Source organism: Triturus cristatus, chromosome 3_2 (genome assembly GCF_964204655.1).
Source record: "Triturus cristatus chromosome 3_2, aTriCri1.1, whole genome shotgun sequence".
In the NCBI taxonomy this organism is placed as follows: domain Eukaryota; kingdom Metazoa; phylum Chordata; class Amphibia; order Caudata; family Salamandridae; genus Triturus; species Triturus cristatus.
The window spans coordinates 792,988,045-793,012,035 of record NC_140584.1 but is presented as its reverse complement, the minus strand read 5'-3'; the positions used below and the strand labels follow the sequence as shown (position 1 = coordinate 793,012,035).

The following is a 23,991-nucleotide window of genomic DNA, read 5'->3' as shown; positions in this document are numbered from 1 at the left end:
AACAAAACCAGAGCAGAATGAAAAAAATCCAATCAGAAGAATCGGATTTATGAACTTTTAGAGACTAAACTGCAATATACTGCTTAAATGCATAAAGCTCCAACTGGGAATATCTGGTTCCGCTGGACCATGTCAAGTTTATAATTTCAGGCTAACTGCGATGGATTGCTGGTTGGATACGGTCACAGATTAGTCCCGCTGAAGGTTTACCTTCTCAAGTTTTGTGCTTAGTCCAGTTAGCGTAGAAGAAATTCACCGGGAGCAAAGAGAGTATCACTGGCGGTGGTCAGTGTGGCACGAGGAACAGGCCAATTGTCATGAACGGGTGGGTTGGAGCCTTGCGGTGGCGGTCCATGTGAGCAGACGATGCTTGCTGTGTGAAGAGACGAACTTGAAGCGGCTTGCGTTGATTTTCCGTGTGAGCGGCGTGGTTCCAGTGTGAACTGACCCATTTGTAGGGCCCAAAAGCCTGAATATAAGAGCTCAAGAGCCACACCAAGAGTCCAGGACCTGAGAGGTGCCTCTTAGGGGGTTAGGAACTCATTGAAGATGGTCCAGGAGCTATGGGAAGTCTGTTAATCCCTGGGGCTCATATCAGGAGGCTAGCAGACTAGCCCTTTGAGTCACTCTGGTGTCCTGGAGTCAAGATGGAGTTGCAGGTTCAGTTCTTTTTCCCAAGGCATGAGGTAAGCAGGCAGCAAGTAAGCACAGCAAGGCCTTCAGAGTAGCAACCCAGCTGAGTAACAGTCCTTTCAGCAGTACAGCAGAAGTTCCTTCTGGCAGTGTATAGCCAGGTCCAAAAGTGTACTGAAGTGGTGGTGTCTGAGGTCCTTCTTTTATACACAGTTGTGCCTTTGAAGTGAGGAGAAGCTGCTAGAGGCATGCTTTGAAGTGCACAGATGCCCTGCCTCCCCTGCCCTGGCTTCAAGCTGGCTGGAGGGACAATGCAGGGGCTTTAAGCAGCCCTATTGTGTGTGGGCAGGACACAGCCTATTCAAGTGTAAGTGAGGCTGGGACTAGCTCCTCCCTCCCATCCTGCCTGTATGGCCCATCAAGTCACACCTAGGCTCCTATTATGTGTGGCTATGTAGGAGGAATACACAAAGCCCAACTGCACCCAATCATGTGACCAGAGACAGGGTACAGGCACCAAAAGGCTAAGGCAAGAAAATGGCAACTTTCTATAACACTTAAATAATAATATTATAATTCCCAGAGCTGCTCACACTGGCAGGAGACAAAAGATATTTGTGTTCTTATGTCCTTTGTTTATTCTCCGCCCACATGTGTTTGTTATTTGCAGTTAAGGACTAGTTTTGTATGTCTTTAAATGTATTTGCTAAGACATGCATACACTTCTAATGTATTTGTGCTACACTTTCTAAGTTTGTGTTAAATGTTAAAAAACTGTTATCATTTTGAGCTGTCCTTTACGATGACATGATGGAAATGCATCTAACATTTTTCTAAAAAGTGATAAAGAAAAGTTACAAAAATCACATGAGCCTGTGTGCTATAGACATCGGCCAGTTTTTTGTTAAATGATTTCTTAGTGTATAAATGCAACCAGATACTTGTTTGTATACAACTTTCTAAAAGTGGCATTTTCAGAATTGTAATTTAAAATCTGACGTCACCATGAGTTAGGATTTTAAATTAGTATTCCAAAGACACCAAACTTGAATCAGTGATATTTTCCCATATGGAAATTACACTTATAAAATGTAAAAAGGTAACTCCACTGTTATCCTACGAGAGCTGTAGGTCTTGGTGTAGTGAAAAACAATTTTAGGAGTTTTTCCCTACCAGGGCATGAAAAACGTAAAAGTACATGTCCAACTTTTTAAATACACTGCACCCTGCCCATGGGCTGTCCAGTTCTTACCCTAGGGTGACTTATATATGTTAAAAAGACGGTTTTGAGCCTGGCAAGACCTTTAACTTCCCAGGTTGCCATGGCATGGTAAAACTGTACACACAGGCTCTGCGATGGCAGGCCTGAGATATGTTTAAAGGACCACTTAATTGGGTGGTACAGTCAGTGCTGCATGCCCACTAGTAGCATTTAATTTACAGACTCTGTACACATGTGGTGCACTTTACTAGGGACTTATAAGTAAATAAATAAGTCAATTGGGTATAAGCCAATTCCAACAGCACAAGCTCTTTAGCACTGTTTAGCACTGTCCGAAAGCCAACAAAAAAGAATTCAGCAAAAAGGGGAGGAGGAAGGCAAAAGGTTTAGGAGCGACCCTGCAGAAAGGGCCATTTCCAACACTCATTTATAAATGTGTTTCTTTTAGTATTAATGATATATGTTTATTCTATAATGTTTCCTTTATTATATGTTGATAGTGCGACAATTGTGCTTACATTATGTGTCAGTGTGAATTTATAATATGTGGTAGATTTTAGTCATTGTGCTACAAAATCTGTGCGCATGTTCTTTAATTTAAATTCACTGATCACCTGGTTTTGTCCCTTTCATAACAGCAAAAAAAAGGTATTTATTTCTGATACAAATAAATTTTCAGGGAGAGACACCTTCAGATTTTACTAGGAGCTTTGAACACCCTGCATGCTTGCAGAAGTCTTAGCTGAAGGCCACTGGCTGGTGCAGCCAGCCTTATCAGTGCTTTTCACTGCTCAGAAAGCCACAACAGAAACAAGCAAAGATATTCCCAAAGTGTAGTTGCTGATCCAAAAAAAACTTTAGTATGCACCAATAGTAGGTCTGTTAGAGGCCATCTAGAAAACCTTTGGTGCTAAGAATGATTTAGCTAGAGGTTAAAAAGGAGTTTTTTTTTTCTTTTTTTGTTTTTACTATTGACTGGTTCCATCATGCAATGCTTTGATTTAATGAACACTATCTACATACCATGTAATATGTTGCCATTTTTTTCATATATTGTTTTATAATATATTCTGTTTTAGCCATTATGCTTATTTTTGTATAATAATCTGTTCTAGGTTAGAGCATTAATCATTAATAAACCATTTTTTAATTTAGTGTGGATTTTGTATGTTTGTTGATCCATGAAATAAGTGGATCTCCAACTCACTAATAACTAATAATATCTAATAACTAATAAATAATCCTATAGTCTCACAGGACTGATCATTATACTAGATGCACATGGGAGATACTTGGGTTACAGCACTCTAACTTCCTGTCTTGAGTTAGTATATTTGCTTGAGTGTGTGCTTGCCATAGACCTTTGGGTGTCTAAAACTGGGCTGTATTTGCTGATAAACGTGCAAATATGCATCATGGAATCCATTCATTGGCCAGAGCTCTGAGCACTTCTGGGTGAAACATACAATTGTACCAATTATTACTTATGAGAAGACGTCCGTTGCAATGTTGGCTCCCTCAGACAGGAGCTTGATATATGCTGAAGGGTTTTTCTGGTGTTTGACTAGTAAATCATTTGCTTCCCATTTGAATGCATTTAGAATTTACTGCACCTGGCCCTTTATGGAAAGTCACCCCCAAACATCTCGCCTTCCTTTTTTCTGACCTAGTTTTTTGGCTTTAGGACTCTGGGCACTTTGCCACTGCTAACCAGTGCTAAAGTGCATGAGCTATCTCCCTAAAACATGGTACTTTTGGCTTATCCACAATTTACATAATTAATTTACATGTAAGTCCCTGGTAAAGTGCACTATATGTGCCCAGGGCCTGTATATCAAATGCTACTATTGTGCCTGCAGCACTGATTGTGCCACCCCCTTCAGTAGCCCTTAAACATGGCTCATGGCTCAGAGCCTGTGTGTGCAGTTTTAAACTGGACATTTCGACCTGGCAAGTTAACCTACTTCCCAGGCCCAAACATTTCCTTTTATTACTTATATGTCACCCCTAAGGCAGGCCATCGGCAGCCCTATGGGCAGTGTGGAAATTTAGCTTGCAAACTGAACATTATCTGCGCCATCTTGCCTCTCCCCAGCGCCACGCACAGCGAATGCACGGCCGCCATTTTTAAGCACCCCACTCTCTCCCCGCTCATTCTCGATCGCCGGCGCTTTCCCCTGGCGCTGCGAGCACCCCCCCGCGCGCCGGCCGCCCCCGCTCTCTCATTCACGGGCCATAAACCCTCTCATTCAGCGCGACCCTGCCATGGGACCACATCCCACACCTGACCGACATCCCATACATGGTCATGCCCCTCTTTGATAAACCCCCTTCCTCTGCGCCCCATTGTCCGAACCGATCCCAGGCCATCACCTAGCCCTGCGGATGCAGTTTATTGCTCCTACTGTAAGGGAAACACCCCACATCAAAGGGATTACGGTGGATCAAAGCCCCTACCCCCTGAGACCCGGCCGGTTGCACACACCCCCGGGAATTGGCGGAATATCCAGCTGCGTGATAGCCATCTCCTACTGTGGGTGGGGTGGGGACTTCTACTGTAGATATGTGTGGGAACGGGCTTGAAGTGGGGGTTCCAAGGAATGTCTTCCCATACATCAAAGCCTCAACAAGAATGTACCATATGTAATAAAGCAATAAACCTGTGTATAAGAGACGAGGTCTCAGAGATGCAGTTAGAGCACCTCGTGACGATACCTTGCTGTCTGATCTGATGTGTTCTGCTCCGACGGAATAAAACTTTGTTTCCTGCCTTCCAGTCTCCGGCGCCTGCCTCTTTCATTGGTAAATTATCGAGTGGTATGAGAGGCGATTACCGCCGGGCAAATACTTGAAAGGTTATCGATTGAAACTGCCGCTACCATTTAACAATTGGCGTCCCAAACGTGGGGCCCATCAGCGACACGTGGATCCAGTGGGAGAGGTCCCGACGACAGAGTGAACGACTGCAACGATCGGGAGAGCTAATGCCCAATAGACCCTCGTCTGGCAGCCGATCATCCGAACTTCACTGGTTCCGAGCAGACCTCTCTCGAGTGATCTACGGTCCTGACTGGGAACCATCAGGAGTGCCGCGGAAAATACGGAGAGTAGAGGACGATCGGGCGCTGGAGGCGGAAGACGAGAAACTGTCCACGCGGTCCGGGTAAGGTCGTGATACACGACAAATTGCGAAATAATTGATTGATTGTTTGAAGCTTTGGAATACTAGTATTGCTCATTGATTGTGCTCATTGATTGTTCTCTTTGAGATATTCGCTGTCTACAAACGGGGAGGAGTAGAAATACTCTCTCTCTCTCTCCCTTTGCAGATAGTGAAGGGTAGGTAACGCAGACTTTTGTCCCCGTTGAAACCCGTCGTGCCTATCTTTATCTCCCCACTGATTGATTGTCCGAACATTGATTGTTTTGAAGAATAGTGCTCTTTGAGATATTCTCTGTTTGCAAATAACGTAGAATAGAAATATTCTGTCTAGTCTTTGCAAATAGTGAAGGGTAGGTAACGCAGACTTTTGTCACCGTTGTAACCCGTCGTGCCTATCTTTATCTCCCCATTGATTGATTGATTGATTGTCCGAACACTAGTTGTTCGATATTGGTTCTTTTGGAGGTATTCTCTGCTTACAAATAACGAGGAATAGAGATATTCTGTCTAGTCTTTGCAAGCAGTGAAAAGATAGGTAGTGCTGACTTTTGTCCCCATTGAAACCCGTCATGCCTATCTTCTCCCCACTGATTGGTAGTTGGTTCTGCCCGGACCGCTTATTAGAGGTGGACCATCCGGCCCCACTGGAAGGCACCCCTAATAAGGACATGTTCACTAAATATGGACTAGTCGCCGTAGCTTATACCAAGCTATGGCATAAATATACAAAGAAGGACCCCGAGAGTTAGTGGCCACTGATGGGATCCTTCGACGACCATAAGATAGAAGTGCTAGAAATAGCTCTGCGTAGCAATAAGACGACGCCTACTATGCTTGACAGCATCGGCATCGGCATGTGGCGCAAAGAAGCAACGCAACGGAAAAAGAGGGAAGAAGTAAAAGCAGAAAAGGAAAAGCAGCCCACCTTGCCGCTAGAAAGTTAGAAGAAGAAATAAAGGAGAGAAGGGAAACTAAACTAAGACAGGAGCCCGAAACATCAGGCCAGTACGCTGTTAGGACCCCTTCTTTGCTCTACCCTGAGTTATCCTCTAAACAGCGAACGAATGATGAATTACTATTAGGTCCCCCGATCATTTACATGCCCCCTCCATATGCACCCTCCCAGTCAGTAGTGCAACACCCACCACCCCCAAACACGAGCGAAAGCAGTACAGGGGCCTCGGTCCTCACGGCCTCCGCGCCGGCTGAGCCTCTTGTACTGAACACAACGTCGGCAATAACGTTGGATGACCCTGAGATGAGAAAGAAAGATTCCACCAGAATGAATCGACTAACGAAGGATGAACGAGCAGGAATCGACAAAATAGTAAAGACTCTAGTGGAGCGTAAGGAAAGTGAGGAGTATATAACAGACGCATATAACTCGTATGCAGACAGCCGCAGACGACACTTTGTCGTACGACTTTGTTATCATGCCCTAAATGCATATGTGGATAGGTACCGCGATAAAGGTCCCGAAGGCTTAGCGACCCTATATAGGAAGGTAGACATTGGGGAAGAAGGAGAGGGCGATGTAACGAACCTCTTCACTCGTACACTCGAGGTCTATCGACACCTTAGAGAACACAGGCAGACCACCAAAGCAGAAACCCCCATAGCGACTAAGCCCCAAGAAGGAAGGGCTGATACCATGATGCCCATCAAAGAGGCTGCCCCCTACTGGGTCCCCCCACGAGGTCAGGGAACACATGACGACATCAACCACCAAGATGCGAAGGGAAGGGTTGTATATAATTGGGTCCGACAAGATATTTTGACCTTTAGAAAAACTCTACCCGACTTGAGAAAGAACCCGACTGCCTTCTACACTGAACTGGGTACAGCCTTAGGTTCTACGATAATGACTTTAGCAGATATCGACTTGTTCTTTGGGCTATGTCTGCCGGCTGATGTGTTGAAGCAAATCCGGAAAGTTGACCACGCTGAGCCGTTCGGATATACCTGGGTACAACTCGATACCATAGATAAACAGCGAGAACCGGGACAGAAACCCCCGAAAGCCATATTAGAGCTCCCAGACAAGATTGTACTTAAGTTGAAGACTCTAATCCCGGAAAGAAAGGTAGATTGGTCAATAGTGACGGCTTGTCGCCAGAAACCCCAGGAGGATGTGTCTGAATATTTCTCTCGGTTCGAGACTGTGTTTTCCGATTATAGTGGCCAGGACATGACCACTGCAACCGGACATCACCTCTTTGTCCAGAATTATGTGAAGGGTCTGTCACAAGAAGTTTCCCAGAAGCTACAGACCAGCGAGAGTAGTTGGGCAGCCTCCAAACCCGCAGCAATTCTCCAGATGGCCCAATATTACGAAAACCAGAAGAACGAGAACGATAGGGCGTCAGAGAGGAAGAAAAAGGAACTGAAGGAGAGGGTAATGATAGCACAGTTGCAAGGGGTGACCATAGGAAGGGAACCCCCGAAAGGGAATTACCAACCAACCGCCCCTAGAAAGCTACCCCCTAGAGACCATACACCTGCACCCTACAACGGACGGAGAGACTTAGATGGGAACCAATGTGCGTTCTGTAGAGGGTTCGGACACTGGAAATCCCAGTGCCCGGCCCTTCTGGAGCTGAACAAAAATAGGGATCCCAGAGACACAGCATATGACCCCAGAAATAGAGGACAGGGACGAGGGCACACGAACGACGCAATCAACGACAGGCCAGGCAGACCAAACACCTTTGATCGCCCCCGACAAAACCAGTGTCAGCAGTCCGACTACGAAAGCACCCATGACTTTGCATAGGACCGCCAGGGGCAAGGGAGGGATCCAGTCGAACTCCGTGTTGACCAGCAAGGTCCTTACGTCACTGCTAAGGTCTTGGGCACAAAATCTCCATTCCTGGTAGACACTGGGGCGACACGTAGTGCGTTATCCAAACGACTGATCCCTAGGGCACCCTTGTCTGGCTCACATGTAACCTCAATAGGCTTCGATGGAACGCCCTCCACTAACCCCTTATCAACACCAATCTCCTTTGACTTAGAAGATAACACCACTGACACGACCTTTTTGCTCTCCTCCAACACCCCCGATGCTATTATGGGACTTGATTTGCTAAAACATTTTCGAGCTACCATCAGATGCTCCCCAGACGGAGTTCGAGTCATCCTACACGATAACCCAGATCTGTCCAGACCCTGTCACACGCGGCGTATGCTCTCTATAACCGATGCTGACATGTCCCTACTCGACACATTACCTTCACATCTATGGGCTAAAACCGACTCAGATGTAGGGCGCATGGTGATCGACCCGGTACACATAACCGTCCGACCGGACGCAGTGCTCCCAAAGCTTCCACAGTATCGGATATCACCCGAAGGCGAGAAGGCATTGGTGGAAATCATCGAGTCCCTAGTTGAGGCAGGAGTGGTAGAAGAAGTAGTCAGTAATGTTTGCAACAGCCCTATCCTACCCATTGTAAAGAAGCAAGGCGAGGGAGATGAGAAAGCCTACCGTTTCATTGTTGATTTGCGAGAGGTTAACAAAGTAGTCATACCCCAGTACCCCGTGGTCTCAGACATCACCACCATCCTCACCCTGATTCCATCCACTGCCACCACCTTTACTGTTATTGATCTCAAAAACGCATTCTTTTCCATCCCCATCCACCCAGACAGCCGCTACCTGTTCGGCTTCACTTTAAAAGCCCGTTCGTACAGATTCTGCAGGGCACCCCAAGGCTACACTGAGAGTCCCAGTATTTATAGCCAGGCCCTCAAGAGGCAGCTAGATGCAGTCCAACTACCCGATGGAGTGGTGTTGATACAGTACGTCGATGACATTCTTTTGGCGGCCGACACCACTCCACTTGCCGTCACAGCCACCATTCACCTCCTCCGCTTCCTTGCGGAGAACGGTCACAAGGTCTCCAGAAAGAAATTGCAATTCTGCCAGCCCCAAGTAACGTATCTAGGCCACCTACTATCCAAAGACGGGAGGAAGCTTACCCCTGACCGAATTCAGACCATCCTAGAAACCCCTGTTCCCAAAACTCAGAAGCAAGTGCGGTCCCTAGTAGGCCTCACCTCCTTTTGTCGACAATGGTTGCCAAACTTCAGTCTTATCGTAAAACCTCTGCTTTCCCTGCTGGCTAAAGATGTCCCCTTCCCCCTCCCCTGGACACCCGAATGTCAATCCTCCTTCAAAGAATTACGAGACGCCCTCTGTTCGGCCCCAGTCCTAGGAACCCCAGACTACACTAAACCTTTCTCCCTCTACACCCACGAAAGGGAGGGATGTGCGTTGTCTGTCCTAACCCAGTCCATAGGCCCTAAACAACGCCCTTGTGCCTACTTCTCTGCCACTCTTGACCCTGTAGCCAGAGCTTTGCCCGCATGCCTTCGAGCAGTAGCCGCCGCGGCTATCTCTATCCGGCAAAGCGAGGGGATCGTACTCTCAAACCCCCTCACAGTATTGGTACCCCATGCGGTTGACACCCTCCTGAACCAAACCAAGACTCAACACCTGACTAGCGCACGACTGACCGGTTACGAACTGACTCTGCTTGCACCCCACATCACATTGAAACGATGCACCACTCTGAATCCAGCTACTCTACTACCTCTCCCTGACACTGATCCCAATGCGTCCCCTATACACGACTGTGTGACCCTCACCGACGAACAGACCAAGAGTAGGGTCGACCTCCGAGATACTGCCTTCCCGGACCCTGACGGAGAACTGTGGGTGGATGGCTCATGCATCAAGCTCCCCGATGGCACCACCTCAGCTGCCTATGCAGTCACCACAGCCCGAACAGTTGTTGAGACAGCCCGCATCACACAGCGATCCGCACAGGCGGCGGAACTAATTGCTCTCACACGAGCCTGCATCCTGGCAGCAGGGACAACCGCAAACATCTACACAGACAGTCAGTACGCCTTCGGGGTAGTTCACCACTTTGGGCTCTTATGGAAAGAGAGGGGATTCTTGACTTCTCATGGCACACCCATCCTGCATGGAGATCTAGTCTCTGCCCTGACCGAAGCGGTCCTCCTCCCCACACGGCTGGCTGTGATCAAATGCCAAGCACACAAGAAGGTGACAGACATTATAGGACAGGGAAATGCACTAGCTGACATTACTGCCCGAACCACAGCCGAGAATAGGTCCACGACCCGTATGTACGTGACCAGGTCACAAGCTGAGAAATGGAAGGATGCTAGGGAAACGATTAGGGACATCCAATTAGCCAGTACACCACACGAGTTAACTGAATGGGCACGGGTGGGATTGAAGGACGATGATGGTTGCTGGCGGACTAAAGACTCGAACAAATGGTTGCTACCAGACTCATACTTGATCCCCATGCTGACCATGGCGCACTCCCCCGCACACATAGGGTCTGCCCCCATGATCGAACTCATCTCCAAAGTCTGGCACAACGACAAGATCCCAGACTCAGCCAAACGTCTGGTCCAACAATGCCTAGTATGCCTCCAACACAACCCTGGGAAAGGAACTGCTGTACCCCGGGGAGGGTTCGGGGTCCCCAATCACCCTTTTGAAGTCCTACAAATGGACTTTGTCCAGTTAGAAAGGTGCCAAGGTTTGAAGTACGTACTTGTCGTTGTGTGTGCCTTCAGCAAGTGGGTGGAAGCCTATCCAACCCACGACAACACCGCCATGACTACCGCAAAAGTACTACTGAAGGAATTCTTCCCCCGATACGGCCTTTGTCGAATTTTGTGGAGCGACAACGGCCCTCACTTCGTAGCCGAAGTTATCCAACTCATCTTAAAGGGGTTGGGTGTAAAACAGAAATTCCATGCGGTCTTCCATCCCCAATCTGCAGGCTTGGTTGAGCGACACAACGCCACCTTGAAGCTTAAGATAGCAAAAATAGTCGCCACCACAGGACTGAGATGGCCAGACGCTCTCCCGCTAGCATTGCTATCAATGCGTTCCACCCCCACTAAACACCACTTAACCCCCTACGAGGTCGTTTTCGGGCGGCCCATGAACCTTTGGGCTGCTCCAAAGCCAACATCCATCCACGACGTCCCAGACGTCCTCATGTCTGACTATTTGTATAATCTAACTAAAACGTTGTCTGTCATCCATCAGCAGGTGCTGCACGCCATTCCCGATGTTTCCAGGGGCCCCGGACACGACATCCAACCCGGTGACTTCGTCTTAGTGCGTAACTTCCAGCGCACCAAGAGTCTGGAGCCCCAGTGGACGGGCCCCCTGCAAGTCCTGATCACCACCCGAACAGCTCTTCGAGTGGAGGGGAAACGCAATTGGCTGCATGCACACCACTGCAAGAAGGTATCACCGACCCTGACAACCACGGACAACATCGCCGCCCAAGAAGAACTTCTGGACAAAGACCGACCATCCCTGAGCCGCTGCCCAGATACAGAGACACTCGAGTTAGTAAGATATCCTGATCCCACCGTGCCATCCAAGGAAGATATAACTTGCGACGAAAGGAGAGAACTTCGGCTAAGCAGACCACAGGCTAAGTGGAAATCTCAGAGCGGTAGCCTAGTCACCTCAAAGGCCACCAGGAGAGAAACTAAACGAAGTCTGTGGTTCTGCCCGCTACCGAGTCTCTTGAAGGTGATGGAAGCGCCCGACATGAAGATGATGGAAGCAACCGGACGTCCTAAGATCCACTACAAAAACCCAAAGACTGACCGAATGCACAGCTTAAAGACTATTGCACTTTTCATTACCCTTCTCTTTTGCCTTCTCCTCGTGGTCACCTTCTGGATCATGGAGGAGGGCACACCCGCTCATAAGATATTGCTGACCACCGTTCAACCTACCACCACAAAAGAACACCATCTGATCTCACTTTCACCCCAACTCCGAGACAGGCGTAAGGAGTTCTGGAATAACTCTTTTGTGCAGTTGCTCCACCAACACAATCTTGCTGCCAACGCCACTAATTGCTGGATCTGTGGATTGCTACCACATGCCACTGGACACTCTATCCCTTTCATCCCTTCACCTTTTTCTGTCCATGGTTCCTGCCTCGCCTGGCTAATCCTCCTGCAAGAAAGCTACAAGGACAATGCCACTTCCGGCAGAACCATGTCACACTTCTACCATGGGTTCTGGCTGAACAAAACTGGAAGAACTTCTGCCCTCTTCTGCCCCCTGAGATCGAACACTTCCTTTCACATGGACATCCCTGCCAAAGAACGAGTTGAAATGCAAGTGTTCAACAACCCAGCCAGACCCACCTTCTCTTACCTCCGGAAACGGACGGCCGCCACCCTAACAGTGGCCCTGTCCGTCATCAACATCACTGGAGTTGTGTGCCTCGAAGGCCTGGGGGCGCAGCTGGTGGGCCACAGCTCCTGCCTCATCACCCGAACATTGGACTCAGTTGACCCACCCTCCTTTGTTGCCTCCCCGAATATGTACTTCGTCTGTGGTACTAAGGCCTACACCTGGCTTCCGAAAGGTTGGGGAGGCACCTGCTACATCGCCTTTGTCCTTCCTCCGACATATGTGGCTCCAGCAAACCATCACCGACAGAAGCGGGCCAAAGACATTGTGCAAGCCGACTCCGCCGGAGCACAGTTCATGGACGCAGTGAAAGGCCTTGTTCCACTCTGGGGTCCAATGGCAAACAGCCGTGCCATCCGCCACTTAACCCAGGCAGTCGAAACGACGATGAACATTACGGCTGGCGCCCTCGCCAACAACACCGCCGAGCTCCAGGCCATCCGCTTAGTGGCCCTTCAGAACCGCCTCGTTCTAGATGTGGTTCTGGCTGATCGTGGAGGAGCATGCCGCATCATTGGGTCCAGCTGTTGTACCTACGTACCGGATAACTCACCCTCAGTCTACAAAGCAATTGAACACCTCCACAGACTGTCCGCAGAGGTCCATCAAGAACAAGGAGAATGGTCACTGGGGAGTTGGTTTTGGGACACTATTAAAAGTTGGGGATGGAGGCTGTTTTCATTTATCCTCATACCAATTGTGATACTATGTGGATGTTGCTTGGGGATTCAGTGTCTGCCACCTTTATGTTCGCTTTTTATGAACTGCATCTGCCCTAAGACTTTGGACTTTGAAACAGAGCGAATGAAAGCTCTGTATGAGGTGGAAGTTCGGAGTATTATGGGGATAGATCCGAACTAGGCAAGCTGGCGAGATATATTAAAAGGGAGGACTGTGGAAATTTAGCTTGCAAACTGAACATTATCTGCGCCATCTTGCCTCTCCCCAGCGCCACGCACAGCGAATGCACGGCCGCCATTTTTAAGCACCCCACTCTCTCCCCGCTCATTCTCGATCGCCGGCGCTTTCCCCTGGCGCTGCGAGCATCCCCCCGCGCCCCGGCTGCCCCCGCTCTCTCATACACGGGCCATAAACCCTCTCATTCAGCACGACCCTGCCATGGGACCACATCCCACACCTGACCGACATCCCATACATGGTCATGCCCCTCTTTGATAAACCCCCTTCCTCTGCGCCCCATTGTCCGAACCGATCCCAGGCCATCACCTAGCCCTGCGGATGCAGTTTATTGCTCCTACTGTAAGGGAAACACCCCACATCAAAGGGATTACGGTGGATCAAAGCCCCTACCCCCTGAGACCCGGCCGGTTGCACACACCCCCGGGAATTGGCGGAATATCCAGCTGCGTGATAGCCATCTCCTACTGTGGGTGGGGTGGGGACTTCTACTGTAGATATGTGTGGGAACGGGCTTGAAGTGGGGGTTCCAAGGAATGTCTTCCCGTACATCAAAGCCTCAACAAGAATGTACCATATGTAATAAAGCAATAAACCTGTGTATAAGAGACGAGGTCTCAGAGATGCAGTTAGAGCACCTCGTGACGATACCTTGCTGTCTGATCTGATGTGTTCTGCTCCGACGGAATAAAACTTTGTTTCCTGCCTTCCAGTCTCCGGCGCCTGCCTCTTTCATTGGTAAATTATCGAGTGGTATGAGAGGCGATTACCGCCGGGCAAATACTTGAAAGGTTATCGATTGAAACTGCCGCTACTATTTAACAGCAGGGTGCAGTGCATTTAAAAGGTGGGACATGTACTCCTGAGTTTTACATCTCCTGGTGGTGATAATCTGCAAAATCCATCTCTCCCATAGTTTAACATTGGGATTGCCTTAAAAATATCTCTTAAGTGTAATTTCCAGCTGGGAAAAGAGAGAGTTTGGGAGTTTTGTGCCTCTGGACTAACAATTTAAAATGACAACTTATGATGAAGTTGGATTTTACATTGTGTGTTTGAAAATGCCACTTTTAGAAAGTTGGCATTTTCTTACTTTAACCATTCTGTACCTCTGCCTGTCTCTGAATTCACGTCTGGGTTTGGTGACACCTAGGCTTTGTGCATTCCCTCTAGACAGTCACACAAAGGAAACAGGTGTGTGCATCCTGAAGGCCTATCACCAGGCTGATATGCCTTCCTGAGGTAGAGTGTGAGAGAGGAGCTGACACTTGCTCCTGAATAGGGCTGTGCCTGTCCCCACACAAAGAGCTACATACCATTCCTAGTGGTGTGTCTGGAGCCAGGGCAGGAAAGGCAGGGACCATGTGATCTTCAAAGGCCTCTTTGATGTCTCCCCCACTTCAAAGGCACATTTAGGTTTAAGTACTGGACACCTGACACCACCAAACCAGAACTCTACTGGAACCAAGCACATTCTGCCTGTAATAAGGGCTGCTGTGCTGTAGGAGGGACCACCACTTTGCTACCTGCTCTGCTGTGTTTGCCTATTGCCTGCTGATTCATGCTTGGGATTGAGATCGACTTGATCTATTGTCTACATCCTTGAACCCAAGATTATCCATGGGCTTGCCGGCTTTCCTCCTGTTTTCTGAAGTCTATGGGACACAAAATATTTCTTACAGCTCTGCAGTTGCTGCTGGACTATGCCATCTGTGAGCCCTACCCTTGCCTGAGGTGCCCCCTCCAGTCCCCGGCCTCAGAAGTGGGTTCTGTAAAAATCAACTCTGTGGCCCATTTGTGTCGATTGTAACTGATGCAGTGCCCTCCGAAGCAGTGCCAATTCAGTGACTACGTGAGTCTCGGCTGTAAGGTTTGCTGACAAGGCAGCGCCGATCATGAGACGCCGCTGCGAGGCTCAACTCCGATACACAGCGCCAACCCTTCAACACAGTCTGTGAGGCTCGCCTTTGATGCATCAACCCGACTGTGTGACTCAGAACCAATGCAGGGAAGTCCTCAGTGCCGAGGCTTGCTCTGTACAAGGTACTGCTCTGTACAAGGTACTTTTTCAGTGGGCCCTGATGGGTTCTGTAGGTGGCCTGCCCTCCATTGCGGTCGGCCTGAACTTTGGATTTACCCCTGTCTAGCACAAACTCAAGTAACCTTTTAGCACTATTAACTCCTAAAAACTATTTTTGGATTTCTTCTTAAAAACATCAGATCTCGACTTCTACTTATTTTATTTTTGTTGTTTTGGTCTTGTTTTACTCAGATAAATATTATTTATTTGTCTAAACTGGTGTGAAGCCTTTTTGTGGTGTATTCACTGTGTTACTGTAGTTAAGTGTTGCACAAATACTTTACACCTTGCCTCTTAAGTTAAGCCTGAGTGCTCTGTGTCAAGTTATCAGAGGGTGAGTACAGGTCTATTAAGGTTGTGTATCTGACTAACCCTGACTAGGATTGTGGCTCCAGCTTGGACAGGGTGTATACTCTGCCAATCAGAATCCTCAATTTCTAACAGAATATCATTCTGAATTTGTGTGAAAATGGCAGCTTTGCCTGTACTTATGAAGGCACACTTTAGGAGTCTGTTGATACACTACCTCACAAGACAGGGATTATTTGAGGTGGGGGTGAAGTCATTCTCGTAGATACAGCCCATGTATTATGCCCTCTTGAAATATTTTGCTAATCTGTAGAGTTTGATCCTGTAAATCCTAGTATGAGGTTTTTAATATCTGTTCCTGCTGAAAGTGAGCCCTATAATATATTGGAAACTCCCATAGGGTTTAAACCACATCAAACATTGTTTTAACAGCAACTAGCACAAGTAGTGGAACTTGTAAGAATGGGTTCATTTGGTCTTCCAAGAGCTTCAATCAATCAATCAGTAGATTTGTAGAGAGCTTCTTGTCACACATCAGGATCCAGGCACTGGTAGGGTCCAGTTGATTAGCCAAGCAGCCATGTCTTCAGTGACTTTCCAAACTCTGAGATAGATGGGAAGGTCCGTAGGTGAAAGGGGAGCTAGTTCCAAGTCTTTGCTGCTCCGTAGGCAAAGGAGTGACCTCTGCAACTGCTACGTCAGTTGTGGGGGTTAGGGTTAGAGAAAGGGACGCAGAATGGAGATGTCTGGTGGGCTGATGGAAGTTCAGGCGGTGGTTCAAGAATGCAGGTCCACAGTTGTGTAGGGCCTTGCATGCATGGGTCAGGAGCCAGTGGAGTTCTTTGAGGTAGGGGGTGATTTGGGTTGATCTAGGTTCTTGGTTGATATTGTGTGTACCTAATGCAACAGAATTATGACATTTATGGAATGAATTTGTGAATAAGACTTTGACAATATTTGCTACAGATGATAGCAATTGGTATGTTGGTGCTGCATATGTGACTGCTCCAATGCAATCATACTTTGTCTTCCAGAAAGCACTTCAGACCTGCTGTTCAAGCCTTTGCGCTCTTACATTTAGATGATGGTTATGCCTTACTCCATGGTCCACCATACTCCTCACTGGGTCACCCTACATGCTGCAGTACTTTTTATCCAGGGCCTGATGAAATATGATCACCTTAGCCCCATCCTGATTTAACTTGATTAACTCCACTTGCCAGCCCACACCATCTTCAAAACCAGCTCCATCAATTACACACCGATTGTGGTCAGCACACGTGCTTATCTTGCGGATAAGCTCATCATTTCTGGTGGTTCTCTGCATATCCGCAGCTAGGTCACTATGAGACAGAAAACTAAGAAATGTAAAATGATAAAAAAAAACAAGACAGCAGGCATTTTTTTTCTACGCACCCAGGATTTGAAACAACATCCCCAAATCTGTTAAGACTGCTCCAATTTAATGAAACCTGGAAACTCACCTCTTTAAAGAACATGGCATCACGATACTGTAACCTTCCACAAAGCAACTTCCTCTCCTATTACTTGTCCACTCTATACTTGTATTTGACCATGTACAGGGCTCAACTACCTTTTGGTTAGGCTTGCGCCATAGGAATGAGGAGGAGGAGCCAATTCCAACATGGCTGTCCGGAGCTTAAGCTCCGTGGAAGCCCCGTGCTCAACAACCTAGCACGGCGCTTCAAGCCCCATTAAATCATCAGAAAGGGCTAACTCCCGACATCGGACGATCGGGAGCGTCTGCCACTGTGGCCGCTGGGCGGCTGCTTTGCCGTGTTATCGGCAAAATCCTCCCCTGGCGATAGCGCCTCAAGAGGGCGCTCGAGGTGAAACGGACCCATGTTCGGACGTAGAAGTGCCGGGGCCACGACATCAGGAGCGGGCCCCCGGAAAACTGCACCGGTTTGCGGCGAGATCGGGGGCTACCCTATCAACTTCTCCGGCGGGCGCCCGCAGCTGAGGCGAATCAGTTACACCGAGGGCGCAGCCCGTAATCGCTGGATCTGCAGCCTCAATCCGCTTGTTTGGCCCAACCGCAGTGTGTGGAGGGTGGCCGCGGATGGGCTGGACAGGTTGTTCTTGATCCCGAAAGCACCAGTAGCTGAGGGCAGAGGTGAGCGCCCCAGCGCGAGGCAAATTGGCGGCTTCTACCGCGCTGGCCTGCCGTGAGGAGTGATGCGCCCAGGTGGGCTCTGGTGGCAGGGGGAGACTGGCCCATCCTTTCCCCGTGAAGTGCTGTGGTGCCTGGTATACGTTTGGTGTGGAGAGGGGGCTCCTGTTCACTTGAGGCTGAGGCCGATGGCTGCCTGATCCTAACATGGCTGCCAGTGGTGATTTCTTTCCCCAAGATGAACTTTTCATTGCGCAGCCCAACAGGGACGATGCCTGTCCTCAGGATGGCATCGGGATTCCCTTTGGCCCATGGTTTTTCACTCCCCCAGCGCCAATCTGTCACTCTCTGAGTGCACCTGATCATTGCCCGGACAGCGGAGTCTGTGTCCGTCGCCCGGTGGAGCTGCTCTGCTCAGCTGTTGAGGAGATAGGCCTTGGTTCATCCCCTTGCCCGTCACCTACCAACCGGACTTTGGGCTCAGTTTCTCCCCGTCTCCCTGTCTCTCCCTTATCCCCTGCTTCGAATTTCTGTAATTCTGCTCTCTTCTTTAAACTGTGTCTTTTTTACCGTGGAGACTGAACACCCTTGACCGCTGCCTGGTGGAGCTGTCCCATGCAGCTATAGCGGAGTCTGGCTCACTCCCTTGGCCGTCACCTAACCAGCCGGACTTCGGACATTGCTTTTCACTGTTGTTCATGGCTCCTCTATCTCTTCTCTTCAACTACTCGACTGCTATGTTCACACTGAGTACCTTCCCCCTTCAGATCCCCCTGGCCCTATCCACCTGCCTCTATCCTGACTATCTGTCCCCTCTATCCTCCACCTTTCCTATAACGTGAGTCTTGGTTAAGTTATGCTCTAATATCTTATATTATTGTGTTAAGATCACGTCTTTCTTTCCCTAGCATTTATTGTTAATTGTAACCCTAATTGATGTAACAATGTAAAAATGTTTTGATGCTATGTCCTCATGTAAAGCGCTCTGATACCTTCGGGTCTAGCCAGCGCTATAAAAAATTGTTCAAATAAATAAAATAAATAAAAATACCGTATGCATACATATACACAATTAGTCTACAGAATATATATGTGGTTATGGGCAAAGCACCCATTAAGTCAGATGAAATCATATTTTTGACTATTCTCAAAACGAAGTAATTGGAAGTATCTGTCTTCACAAGACACCCCAGCTTAAGCATAGAATATTGACTATGTGTGTTTTTCTTAGTATGGCACCATGCATAGAGGAAGGTATGAAATGAGGAACTATATATGCAAGTATCTCCTACTGCTCATGGCACACCTTCTTAGGTGTTATCTTAGGTTTTGAAATAAACACAGACTGAGCACAGAGCTGATTTTAAGGTTGATTTGGGTAAGTAGTTGATTAGCAACTTTGAAACTGTCTTTTTGATAGTTTTCACTAACTTTCTGTGGGAGGTGGCTTGTTGGCTGTACACCAGCATTTGGCTGCTGTTCTTGTACAAAATCATGAACATAAAGTACCTAAAATTAGGTATATACCTGTGTAGGTCGGGATAACTTGTGCACTCATGCCTCAAAAACATAACTCAAAAAGAAAAATAAGGCTGAGGGTTTGACAAAAGACCAGCTCCAGAAATCTAGAAAAAGCAGAAAGGTAAAGTGAAAGCGAGGTCTGAAGATATATATAAAACTGTGTATGGGGCATATCAAATTCTCGCTGAAGCTCCTGGAATGATATTAATGTTTGACCCTGCAGGACCACCCCCAACATGGATATACCAATGTTCTCCCAACTACTGAATCTGGTCAGTGTCGAAAGGTGGGGTAGGAGGCCATTATGCCACAGGGGAGTCTCTCTGGTCAATTGGTCCCACCATCCCATCTGGAGCAGAGATTGCCTCCATATCACACACACCGCCCTTGTCGCCGGCGGGAGGGCTAGAAGTGCCGGCCCGTGTTGTGTCATCCATTAGCAAATGCTCCACAGCATATGCCGGGTTGCGTCGATCTCCCTACCACCAGTCGTTAAGGACAAGGAGGTGGGACCCTGCTTGGTATGCCTGGATATCTGGGGTGGCCATTCCCCTGCAGTATGTCGAATGGAAACAGGTTCTCAGGGCCACCCAGACAGAACCCAACCCCCCAAAGGAATTGACCCAGGATCGAGTTCATTTGTCTGAACCACGTGATCGGTAGTGGATATGGGTGATTCTGCAGCTGATATAATAATCGGGAGAGAGAGACTATCTTAAAAATTGCCGATCTGCCAAATACGGACAGGGGTAAGTTGGCTCAGGATCATACCTGTGTTTTTATCTGCGTCCACAATGGGGCAAGATTTCTGTCCCACAAAACGGCTGGGAAGACAACAGGAATACCCCAAGTATTTGAATCCTTCTGTGACCAACGTCACCTCTCTATACCAAGCACCCAGTTCACTCCCACCCAAAGAACGATTTACAGACATTCATAAATAGGCTGGATGTCTCTCCAAAGACCTGCATCATGCGGAGTAGCCTTGGCCCTGTCCGGTTAGGATCTGTGAGGAAAAAGTACATCATCCACATATAGCGCAATGCAGTTGGAGATACCTCTAGACCATTTGAAACCGCTTACCTGGGCATCAATCCAGACCCATGCTGCTAGCGACTCCATTGCGAGCACAAACAAGCATAGGGAGACGGGGCATCCCTGGCAGGTCCCTCGTCCAATAGAGGGAGTCCGTGAGGTAGCGTTCGTCACCCGAACTGAGGCTGTAAGATCTGTGTATAAAAGTCGTATATAGGCGAGGAGACGAGGGCCGAAATTCAGCCTACTCAGGAGCGTAAAGACGTAGGGCCAGCTAAGTGAGTCAAAAGCTTTGTCAATGTCTGCGCGGAGTAAGGCTGCAGGGCCCTTGAAATGGTTCAAAGCGGCAATAGCGTTGTGGGCGCGGCGGATGTTATATCTTGTGGCACGGCTGGGCATGAAGGCTGCTTGATATGGGTGTATTAGATTGGTTATGTATGGCAAAATGCGGTTTGAAAGGACTTTGGCGAATTATTTAGCTTCTACGTTCAGTAGAGAAATTGGGCAGTATGACGTATTTTGCTCAGGAGGTCTACCTGGTTTTAGAAAGACAACCACCTGAGCGTGTCTCCAGTCCTGTGGGAGACGACTAGTCTCCAGGGCGGCACTGATCCCAGCATTCGAGATTCGAATATTTTGTAGAACTCGCTCGGGAAACCATTAGGCCCCGGTGCTTTACCCGAGCGTAAATCGGTCAGTGCGGTCCCGAGTTCATGAATTATTAGATGGGTGTATAGTTGATCTCTCGCCGCATCAGAAAGCGATTTCTTGGAAAAGCGGCTTAAGTCATCCAAAAAGCGATGGATGGTGGCTTCTGGTAGGATCTCCCTAGGGAGATATAAGTCTGCAAAGTATTCTGCGAGGCTCACTGTGACAGTGTCACGCCATCTGGACCATATATACCAGAGTTAGAATATGGCTGTAATGCCTGCTGACAAAGACGATAAAGTATTGCACTCGATTTATCACCAAATTGATATATCCTGCTACGGGTGGCCAGCCACACCAATTTGGCCTCGTCTAGCAGCTCAATGGCATATAATTGTTGCGTGAGGAACAATTGATGATGTGCTATGTTCCCAGCCTCTTCTCTACCCTTCCGCTCTAGATCTATAAGCTGAGCCTCGGTCTGGGTCAATTTCTGTTGACGCTTTTTACGCTGCGTTTTGCATAAAGATATATCTGCTCCCTGAATGGTTGGCTTCATGGCCTCCCATAGTGCCTCCAGAGAGCCCACTGTCCCGGTGTTATATGCAAAGTATTCTGTAATAGCTTGGTGCACATGTAATCTAAATTGGTGGTCATGTAGGTGCCATGTCGAAAGTTGCCATCGAAACAAGGGGCGCCCCAGGCCCATCAGCAACTCCAGTGTCAATGGGGAGTGATCCCTGGGCAATATCTCCGCTGTCGTCATTCTATGGAGGCATCTCGAGGGCACGATAATATAGTAAAGGTGGGAGAATGAGTCATGTACACTCAAGTAGCATATAAAATCTTGGGCAGTGGGGTGGGACCTCCTCCTTGTATCTACCCAACCCATCCCATCTACCAAGGACTGCAGTCGTGATTCCAGCGACGTCGCTGATTTACCAGCCCCAAGTCACATGTTCTGGATTGGGCATATTACATCATTCCAGTCTCCCTCAACCACAGTCAGTCTACATGGGATCTCAACCCAGATTGTCATCGGCGTTCCACAAAGGTCCAGGCCAGGGGTGGGGGAGCTTAAACACTAGCCAGAATGATTGGCTCTCTATTTAATGTGCCTGACACTATTATGTACCTCCCTGGGAGTCTAGCCATGACCTGGTATGAGCAAATTCTGCAATGGATTTGAATCGCCACCCCTTGAGAGCCCCTGTTGAACCCGGAGTGATAGACCTGGACGTAGCCGAAACGGAAGAGACAGTGTGTTTTATTGCCCATATAGATGTGCCTCCTGCAGGAGTAGGACATCAGCTTTGTATCGTTTGGCCATTCAGTGTATGGCACCCCATTTTATCTTGTCCAGAATGCCCTGCACATTCCAGCTGACTATGAGGAGCCCCTGCCCTGGGTGTCTGTCATGACCGGAGACATATTTCTAGATTGGTCAAGCATGTGTGTTGTGACTCATATGTGACGTCGGCACAGGGCAGATGTAGACATAGTAGAGAAGCATGGCACTAAAAACAGCAACACAGAACTGCCTAACAAACTCCCCTTCTCCTCCCCAATACCTCATAACAGTTGAAGTATCTGTCGCAGCTAGGTGGTGGCCCCATCCCCAATGGAGGCCAGGCACAAACCCCTGCCAATAGATCCCCAGTAAACTTCCCTTAGGCAAAAGAAAGTACCTTTACTCAAGAGTTGTTGCCATAAGGGAGTAGCCCGTGAGTTCTATTCCACTTCTAGGACTGCAACTGTTGCCGTCTGTGACCCCAGAGATCAGTTATGAGGCTGTCTGCTCTTGCTATGATCCCATCGACCCCGCACAGATCCAAAACCCGCAGGACTTACTGTGGGTTTTGGATCTATGTTTGGACTGTGACCTATGACTCCATTTGTCTTTGAGTTTGGATAATTTGTACCCCCCATCTACAGACGATGAATCAGAGTCTATTCTTGGTGGGATGTCTGATTTCGTCTTAACTGTCTCATCTGTCCACGCGAACACCTCTTCCAGGGTTTCGAAGAAAAAGGATTGTGACTTATATTCTCAGACGGGCCGGGTACAGCAGGGCATATTGGATTTTAAGGGCACGCAGACGGACCTTGGTCTTCGTGAAGGACTGTTGGCGTTGCTGGACCAATCTTGTATATTCCGGAAATATCAATATGTGATGCGAGGTATAGAAGAGTGAGTCCTTTTGTCTGGCTTGTTGCAGGATTATATCCCTATAATTGTAATTGAGAAGTCTGGCAATGGTGGGCCGTGGTCTATCTCCAGGTGGGGTTTTTTGAAGCAGGGCCCGGTGAGCACGTTCAATTATGAAGCATTTTAACATGGAATTAGGGGGAAGCCAGTCTGTAAGCCATGTAGCGAGGAATTGTTCCATGTTGTTCCCCTCGCAGCCTTCAGGAAACCCCCTGGAATTGAGGTTATTTCTGCGAGCTTGCCCTTCCGCATCTTCCACTTGCGTTGCCAGGCCGTCTGTGACAGAGTCAAGGGTGGAGATCTCTTTTGAAGAGATGCTACTGTGTCTACCACTGTTGAGATCCAAGTTTCCGCCACTGTGAATCTTTCAACCGCATAGCGAAGGTCCTGGTGAATGAACATAATGTCGGAGCCCACTGCCCCAATTTTAGCATCATGCATGTCCCTGGATTGCTGCTTTATCCGTCATGCCATTCACCTGCTCTCCAAGGACTGTTGCCTTGGCCCCTGCTGCTGTATATCTGTATATTGTGTTCTGTTTGGCTCCAGCACTGGTTATTTTCTCCTTTGTCATTGTATGACAGTGAAGGGGGGGGGTTTCCTCCTGGTAACACCTCTGACAGGCAACGAAGAATGAGCCTTCTTGTAAAGCAGGTGGCCCTCCGACCCGCAAGCCGCACCGGGACCCAGTCCAGCCACCTCCGCAGGAGGGCTCCCCTCATCCCCTCCACCGGTTGTCACATTCCATCTACCACCGGCCCATGCCCCTCAGAGGGATGTGGCAGTGTCTGCTGGGGCACCCCCTTGTAGTCATATAAGATTGGCTCAGCTGGTCCCATAGTA

At 48.4% G+C, this 23,991-nt stretch overlaps 1 protein-coding gene across 1 annotated transcript in view; it reads left to right on the top strand.

Moving 5' to 3' along the window:
- LOC146858151 (uncharacterized) overlaps positions 1-23,991 on the top strand; it is a 47,156-nt gene that overhangs the window by 13,363 nt on the left and 9,802 nt on the right. The window lies entirely within an intron of this gene.